Raw genomic sequence first — 9,565 nt, forward strand, 5'->3', positions numbered from 1 at the left:
ACAAGGCCTACAAATGTTTCTTCCTCAGTAGCTGATGTGACAAAGTTCTGGGAGACTAGTGTGCCAGTGTTCCCAAGTCACCCACTGCTACTACAGTCTCTGTGCCCTAGGGGGGCCTGGATTCTACTACTCTGGGCTCCTCTATTTTCCCTCCACAGTGTAGTTTTCTCCTCTGCAGTAAAGAAAGTTGGTCTCTTCTACCTCTCTGCTCCTGCTTGCCATGTTTGTCTGAAGCTTAGGACCATTCTGTGCCTGACTGTTCCTGGGGACACCTAAGAAATCTGAGGATTTCTGGTCTCCACTTAGGTGTTAGTTTCAGGACCTACAAGACAGCAGATCCTTATCTCTGGAGAAACCAAAGCAGAACTGAGGAGACATGAGAGCAGAAGCTATCAAGGTTTCCAAACTGTCTGTGGTGGAAGGATGTGGCTTTCTTCCTCCCTGAGGACTCAGTCAATAAACTGGATTGATAACACACACACAAAAAAAAAAGAAAGAAAAAGAAAGTCATGGAGAACAAGTCTGTAAGCATCGTCCTTTCATGTTTGTTACTGCTTCACATCCTACATATAGGCTCCTGTCTTGGCTTCCCTTGGTGATGGAATGTGGTTGAGATAATGTTCCTCCCCAAGTTGCTTTTTGTAATGGTGTCTGATCACAATAGAAAGCATATACGAGCAACAGAAATAACTGTATTCAAAGATTGGTGTTATTTACACATCTGCTTATTAGTTTCATATTCTTCTCTACATATCCACTTTGGGATGAAAAGACTCCGTTACTAGTATGATATACAAATAAAGCACTTACTACTGTTTGCTTTGAAGCAAATAACTTACATTATTAGGAACACATTTTGCGATATTCCAAGCCATTTTCATTCCCTCTTCTGAGAAATCTCTGTTCATATCTAAAGCCTACATTTTTTTAAAATTTTTATTTAACTTTTATTAATTATACTTTATTCCTTTTGTATCCCTCCATAAGCCCCTCCCTCCTCCCCTCCCGGTCCCACCCTCCCCCCCTTTCTGCATGCATGCCTCTCCCCAAGTCCACTGATAGGGGAGGTCCTCCTCTCCTTCTTTCTGATCCTGTTTTTTTTTTTGTTCTTCTCAATGCAGTTTATTCAGGAACCTTGAACAATCTTCTGACCCTGGGGAAAGCCAGCCCACAGGTTAAAATAGCCTCGGGGTAGCCAACCCCAGCGTGCCTCGTGGGCAATGCAGATAGGTCCACATACAAGGAAGCAAGCCAGATCCTCAGCCTTAGCCAAATATGGAGTTGTTTGTGACAGAGAGCACTCACCATCAGGAAGGTGGAAGGCAGAAACCAGCTCCATCTTTAAGGCGCGGCATTCCGCAGCTCTCTACAGTTCTCCCTTTTTGTTTTAGACGCATCAGGCAAGAGTAGAGGTCTGATCTCTGATATTAGAAATAAATTGGGACTTTGTACCAATGTTCATTTAGGTGTCATCCACCCAAAGAGCATCAGACCCGTCCGATACATTTTCTCAGAGGCGGGACCTGGGGCATCAACCCGCATGCAATCAGACATGCTCTTCTCTGGGTCCAAAGCGGCTGACCCTGAGTGCAGTGCTTAGCCTCGCATCCTGAGCGTAACATTTTAGCTTTTTATGGTAGCCAACCATGCTTGGGGAGACTGTCCTGCTTCAATGGCTGTAAAGGCCTGAATGGTCATGGCTGTATTACGCTGTTGTGAGACTCTAATCTTGCATATATACCACAGGCAAACCAAGGAGACCAACACCAGAAGGCCTGCTAACGCTCCCATGCCCGCCCATTCCTTCAGATGATTCATGGCTGCAGCAATTCATGATAATAATCCTGTGGCTAGTCCTGCGTCCACTCTGGTAGAATTTGCCGTAACAATGGCCACTCTCAGCTGCTCCATCATAGTATCGAATTCTTCAGTCCAATTACCTAAAATATAGCTCGACAATTGTTTAGACAGATTTGCAGCATGGGAAAAATTCTCATATTGTATGCTAGTGACACAAAGTCCAGCATACTTCCATTGACAGCCAAGTTGAGCGATTTGCCATAGGGTATCAATTTGCTCCTGCACGAGGTCAATCCTCTGATTGAACACCATCAAGTCTCCTTTTAGTTGAGCATTAATTTCGTTTTGTACATCTAAAGCATGAGCTACATTGGTAAAGCCTACATTTTTTTTTTTTAATTTTTAGTTACATTTTATTAACTTTGTATCCCAGCTGTATCCCGCTTTCTCATTCCCTCCCAATTCCCTCCCAATCCCTGCCCCTTTCCAAGTCCACTGATTTGGGAGGATCTTCTCCCCTTTCATCTGACCCTGTTTTATCAAGTATCTTCAGGACTGGCAGCAAAGTCCTCCTCTGTGGCCCAGCAGAACTGCTCCTCCCTTAGGGGTGGGTAAGTCAAAGAGCCTGCCATTGAGTTCATGTCAGAAATAATCCCTGTTCCCCTTACCATGGGAAACCAATTGGTTACTGCACTACCAAGGGCTTCATCTGAGCAGAGGTTCTAGGTTATATCCATACATGGTCCTTGGTGGAGTGTCAGTCTCAGAAAAGACCCCTGTGACCAGATATATTTGGTCCTTGTGGAGCTCCTATAATTTCCACGTCATACTAACTCCCCCTTCTTTCATATGATTCCCTGCACTCTGCCCAAGGTTTGGTTATGAGTCTTAGTATCTGCTTTGATACACTGTTAGGTAGAGTCTTTCAGGGGCTCTCTGCGGTAGGCTACTGTCCTGTTACTTCTTTTCTCCTACATCCAATGCACCTCTGATTTGTCTTTCTAAGTGAGGACCGATCAACTTATCCTGGGTCCTCTTTCTTGTTTATCTTCTTTAGGTGTATAAATTTCATTATGTTTAACATATCTTATAGGACTCTATGAGTGAGTATGTACCATGTGTGTCTTTCTCCTTCTGGGATACCTCACTCAGAATGATCTTTTCTAGATCCCACCATTTGCCTGCAAATTTCATGATTTCCTCCTTTTTGATTGCTGAGTAGTATTCCATTGTGTAAAAATTCCACAATTTCTGTATCCATTCCTCCATTGAGGGACATGTGGGTTGTTTCCAGGTTCTGGTTATTATAAATAAAGCTGCTGCAAATATGGTTGAGCAAATGTCCTTGTTGTGTATTTGAGCAAATTTTGGGTATATGCCTAGGGGTGGTATAGCTGGGTCTTGAGGAAGCACTATTCCTAATTGTCTGAGAAAGAGATAGATTGACTTCCAAAGTGGTTGTACCAGTTTACATTCCCACTAGCAATGAAGGAGGGTTCCCCTTTCTCCACAACTTCTCCAGCATGTGATGTCATTTGAGTTTTTTATTTTAGCCATTCTGATGGCTGTAAAGTGAAATCTCAGAGTCGTTTTGATTTGCATCTCTCTGATGGCTAAGGATGTTGAGCATCTCTTTAAGTGTTTCTCTGCCATTCTATATTCCTCTACAGAGAATTCTCTATTTAGTGCTGTAGCCCATTTTTTAATTGGATTACTTGATTTATTGCTTTTTAACTTCTTTAGTTCTTTATATATTCCGGATATCAGCCCTCTGTCAGATATAGGGTTGGTGAAGATCCTTTCCCAGTCTGTAGGCTGTCGTTTTGTTCTGATGACAGAGTCTTTTGCTTTACAGAAGCTTTTCAGTTTCATGAGGTCCCATTTATTGATTGTTGCTCTCAGAGCCTGTGCTGTTGGTGTTCTGTTCAGGAAGTTGTCTCCTGTGCCAATGAGTTCAAGGCTCTTCCCCACTTTTTCTTCTAACCAATTTAGAGTATCTGGCTTTATTTTGAGGTCTTGATCCACTTGGACTTTAGTTTTGTGCAGGGTGATACATATGGATCTATTATCATTTTTCTGCATGACTGAGTTGCTTTCTAGACTCTTTTTTTTTTTAGTTCTTAATATACTCTGAATATTAAACTTCTATCCGATGTTCAGCTTGCAAAGGTTATCTCTTACTCTTGCAAGTGTTTTCTTCATTTGCTTGATTGTGCTTTTACTGTACTGTATCATGAGATAACATTTGTCAATTGTTTACCTTAATCATTGGGCAAATGGAGTCCTATTCAGAAAGTCCTTTCTTATTCCTATATTTTGAAGGTTACTGGTTATGGTTTTTTTATTATTTTATTTTTATATTTACTATTTGCAGTTTATTCCTTTTGTATCCCACCTGTAGCTCCCCCCCTCTGCCCCTCCCAATCCCACTCTCCCTTCCTCTTCTCCACCCATGCCCATCCCCCAGTCCACTGACAGAGGTCCTCCTTTCCTTCCATCTGATCCTAGTATATCAGGTCTCATCAGGAGTTGCTGTATTGTCTTCCTCTATGGCCTGGTAAGGCTGCAACCCCCTGAGGAGGAGGTGATCAAAGAGCAGGCCAATCAGTTTATGTCAGAGACAGTCCCTGTTCACATTACTAGGGAACCCACTTGGACACTGAGCTGGCATGGTTTACATCTGTGCAGGGGTGCTAGTTTATCTCCATGAATGGTCCTTGGTTGGAGTATCAGTCTCAAAAAACACCCCTGTGCTCAGATTTTTGGTTCTGTTGCTCTCCTTGTGGAGCTCCTGTCCCCTCCAGGTCTTTCTATCTCTTTCTTTCATAAGATTCCCTACACTCTGCCCAAAGTTTGTCTATGAGTCTCAGCATCTGCTTTGATACTCTGGAGGGTAGAGTCTTTCAGCTGCCCTCTGTGGTAGGCTCCTGTCCTGTTCCCTGTTTTCCCCCTCTTCTGATGTCCATCCTCTTTGTATTTCTGAATGAGGATTGAGCATTGTACCCACATTTTTCTATGAGTTTTACTATTTAAGGGTTCATATTGAGGCCCTTGAGTCATTTGGAGTTAAATTTTTTCAGGGTGATGAAAATGAGTCTAATTTTATTCTTCTGAATATGGACATTCAGTATTTCCAACACCATTTGTTGAAGATGCTGCTTTTTCTCCATTGTGTTTTTGACACCTTTGTGAAATATCAAGTGCGTGTATGTGTGTGTGTGTGTGTGTGTGTGTGTGTGTGTGTGTGCGCGCACATGTTTCTTTCCATGGTCTACATGTCCCCCTCCCCCAATACCATACTAGTTATTTTTTATTACTATAGCCATGTCTTGAGTTCTGAAATGGTAATCCCTACAATATTTTTTAAATACCCTCAGGATTACTCTCTCACTGTTAAAGTAACTATTGCTGTGATAAAATATCATAGCCAAACAAAATTGTAGAGGAACTGGCTTATTTCACTTTACAATTGTTGTCTGTCATCCAGGAAACTCAGAGCAGGATCTCAGTGCAGGAACTCATGTAGAGGCAATAGAAGAGTGCTTGATCTTCATTGTTTGCTCCCTGCTCTTGTATAGCACCAAATAAACTATTTCTTCCATGAATTTTCTATATCATGATGTTTTATCATAGCAATATAATAGGAACTAAGACAGAAGTTGGCACTGGGAGTGGGGTATTGCTGTAACAATGGTTTTCTGTTTTTCTTTTTGTAGGAATGTGAAAGATTTCACAACTCTGAAATATGAAAGCAGTGCAAACCTTGTCTTAAATATCTGCCTGAGCTAAATTTTAAAATGTTGGACTGATGGAACCGAGGAGAGGCCACCTAGGTAGAAAATGCTCAGTCACCACTAGAGAGGAGTCCACTTGCCAGTGAAGCCTGCCTACCCGTTTGCCTGCCCGCTTGCCATGTTCAACATGGAGCCTTTTTCCGAAAAGTGGTACGATCGAAGGGACTATGTGTTCATTGAATTTTGTATTGAAGACAGTAAACATGTTAATGCAAAGTTTGGAAAATCCAAACTTGCTTTCAGTTGTCTTGGAGGAAGTGATAATTTTAAGCATTTACATGAAATTAATCTTTCTCACTGTATTGATCCAAATGATTCTTAGCATAAAATAATGGACAAATCAATTTTATATTGTTTGTGAAAAGGATAATCTGGCTAATTGCAGCCAATGTTAACAAAGGAAAGAGTAAAGCTTAACTGACTTAGTTTGGACTTCAATAATTGGAAAGACTGGGAAGATGATTCAGATGAAGACATGTCTAATTTTGACCGTTTCTCTGAGATGATGGCTCACCTGGGTGTTGATGAGGATGGAGATTTACCAGGAGTAGATAGAGCAGATGATGAATCCCAAGACAGTGATGCTGAAAAAAAGCCAGATCTAGAGTAAGGAATGTTGTCATTGACTGGATTTTGAGAAAGAAAAATAATTTCTGCAAGATTTCATAATTGAGAAAATCCCTGAGTTTATAGCCCTAAAGGCAGATGCTGCATTTGCCTCCTTTGACCCATTTTTCAACCTGGATTTTTAAAGGCTTCACTAGGGGTTGATAATGTACCACTGTATGGGGCGATTTAGGCAATTTAACTGCCTTAGGTCAGCTAAGGCAATATCCTTATGCATGAACATTTCCCAGGATTCCATAAAGCAGCTGAGATCCTAGGCAACTCTTACAGCAGCTCTGATGAATAAACACATTCACCCAAGGCCTTTTTTTTTTTCATAACACATAAGCTCTCAGCTTAGGGAAAGAGAAAGGTTTAGATACTAGACCATGGGCCTGAAGGAGGCTGAAACAAATTGGCTGATATCTTAAACTGATAGCCTGCCATTCTTACAGTGTACCTTTCAGAATTATTCCCCTGAAATTTATTTTTCAAAACATATACTTTACATGATTGTATGTGATCACTTGTCAGTGTTCAGGTAGGTGTATTTTAGCTAAAACTAGTGAATGCCTTAACTTAGATGGTGTTTGAAGCTTTTTCTTCTCTTAGCATAGAGGACAAAGAAAAAAGTACATTGTTGTTGGAGAGTATTTATATTTTAAACCAGATTTGCATTTGCACTGTCAGTATGGCAAATGAGTAGAAAATGTTAATACACTATTGGACTTTTTAATTTCCTGTTTTGATTTCAGCTTATGCCTGCCTAGAAAACCTCAAATTATGTTCATGACTGTGGGGATTTTTTTAAAATATCTACATACTTTCTAATCAACTGTTGGAAGATTTTTTTAAAAATTGAAAATGTTGGACTAATTTTGTTGACAGAGGAGATTTCAAGATAGTCTAATATTAGCGATGCCTCCTGGCCCTTAGCAATCATCCTTTATGCTGATATACAAATAAAAAGAGCAAGCAGGGCATAAGGAAATAAATGTACAGTTTGAGGAGAAAATGAGCACCAGGAAATTTAATGTTGGTACCAAGTCTTTTTTATGCTGAAAGATAAAGAGACACCTACTTGCAAAAGGGGCTAAAGGGAGTGGTGTCTTCAGGACAAAACCCTTTCCCCAGGCTAATTCTGGAACGTGGTAAAATAAAAAGCTTGAGCACTTTTCTGCTCCTAAAAGGCAACAGCAAATCAAAGATTTTGCAAATATATTCAAGGAGGGAGGCAGACTCCATCTCAAGCAGGTAGCAGCCAAACTGTTCTGGTTCATAATCATAAAGGATATAAAAGAATATAGGTTGTAGAATCTTTCTCTTCAGTTAAGGAGAGTGGTCAAAAGGACAATTGTATGGCAGGGAGGCCCTCTATGGAGTACCTGAGAGACCATTGCTTAAAGATGTGGAAATTAAGTCTGGATTGTGTTTGAGACTCTAGGATGTTGAATGTGCCAGAAGCCTGGGATACCTGCTAAGGAGAGCTGCATACAGAGAGTAGAACCAGCCTGGGAGAAGTATATTTCAGTCAGCAAAGCAGTAAATGTGCTTCTCAACTTTCCTGATGCTGTGGCCCTTTAATACAGTTCCTCATGTTGCAGTGACACCAACCATCAAATTATTTTACCTTTACTTCAAAACTGTAATTTTGCTGCTGTTGCAATCGTAATGTAAATTTCTATGTTTCCCGATGTTCTTAGGCTACCCTTGTGAAAGTATCATTCTACCGTCAGAGGGGTCATAACCTACAGGTTGAGAACTGCTGATCTAAGCCCTCTGACATTACACATGTAACTACAAGATTTGGTGTTTGTCCTGCTAGATTTGGTCTTGGTTTATTTCTTCACCATTTCCCTAGTCTTCTTTTATGAGGTAGTAGTGCATATTCTATGCTATTGTAGTTTGGAAATGTATAATTTGCGTTTTGATTTTACTGGGTTACAATTAAGAACTTATCTTGAGTCTCAGAAGAGACATCAAACTTTTAATCTATGTTGAGATGGTGAAAGATTATGGGGACTTTTAAAGATGAACTAAATCCATTTTACATTATGATATGGCCACAAGCATAGGGGGGTATGGAAGTGAGATGTGGTATTAGAATGATTATAGCCCTGATAGGCTCATATGTTTGAAAATTTGGTTCTAAGGTAGTAGAACTGTTTGGGAAAGACTGGGAGGTGTGGGCTCTTGGAATCAGGTATGTCATTGGGTTGGGCTTTGAGGTTTTATAAGCTCACCCCATTTCCATTAATTCCCTCTACCTTCTGCTTGTTAATCAAAATATAAGGTTTTAGCTTTAGTATCTGTTCTTTTGAAAACTCTATTGGATTGAGATATCAGAAGGATACCTTTAGTCTTAACAGATACTTTTCCCTCCAGAAATGTCAACTGCTTAGTGTTTGCTTTTTAGGGAGGGACCTCCTAAACTTACATTCATGTCAAATGCACTAATTTCTAGGTTGGAAGGGTAGGCCAATGGAGAATGCCCACCTAGCTTGCACATTTAACACCACAAAATCCCTTTCATAATATTTTAAATATTCTCTACTATTGGATTATTATGACTTTGAAAGTTTTTTCCTTAGCAATAATTGTTGTAAAGGCTTACCCTGCCCTTACAATATTGCGTTTCCAGGGAAAGAAAATTATTTCAGGGCTCAGATTTTCAGCCAAGTGCATCTGCAACACTGTTAACTGTGGGAAAAGGAGAATATATTCACGTTTTAAGGCTGTTTCAATAAGGTGCCAGACTAGATGTGCTATGTAATATTGTCAACGTGACAGAATCTAGAATCACTCTGGAGAAAAAACTTTGGGCATGTTTGTGAAGAATTTATCTAGCTTAGGTTGTTAGCCATCTTCCCATAGCTTGTTAAGTCTCCTCAGGACTATTGGATCCTCTTTCTCCATGGACTGGCAAAGCTATTTCATCAGGGGTGAGTGCTCAGAGAATAGTCAGCTGAATTCATATTAGAAGCATAATCTGATCCCCTCACTCAGAGATCCACATGGAGACTGGGCTGCCAACTGACCACATCTAAACAGGGTTCCAGGTCCTCTCCAAGCATGGTCCTCTGTTGGTGCATCAGTCTCTGTGGGAACCCCCTAGACTCAGATCTTTTAGTTTGTTGGTCTCATTGTGGGGCTTTTGTACCCTCCATGTCCCTCTATTCTCATCCCTCTCTTCTTCCATAAGACTCCCTGCATTCTTCCCAAAGTTTGGCCATGAGTCTCAGTAATCTGCCCTCGATCCCCTGTTGGGTGAATCCTTTCAGAGGATCCTTTATAGTTGACTCCCATCCTGTTTCCTCTTTTGTACCACTTCTGTTATCTCTCCTGTTTGCCATTCTAAATGAGAT

The 9,565-nt window shown here is 40.7% G+C and overlaps 1 pseudogene; it reads left to right on the forward strand.

Annotated features, from left to right (window-relative positions):
* The first annotated feature begins 5,721 nt into the window (after window positions 1-5,721).
* Window positions 5,722-6,204, forward strand: LOC110543389 (prostaglandin E synthase 3-like; annotated as a pseudogene).
* Window positions 6,205-9,565: the final 3,361 nt, after the last annotated feature.

Source organism: Meriones unguiculatus, chromosome X, assembly GCF_030254825.1.
Source record: "Meriones unguiculatus strain TT.TT164.6M chromosome X, Bangor_MerUng_6.1, whole genome shotgun sequence".
Lineage (NCBI taxonomy): Eukaryota > Metazoa > Chordata > Mammalia > Rodentia > Muridae > Meriones > Meriones unguiculatus.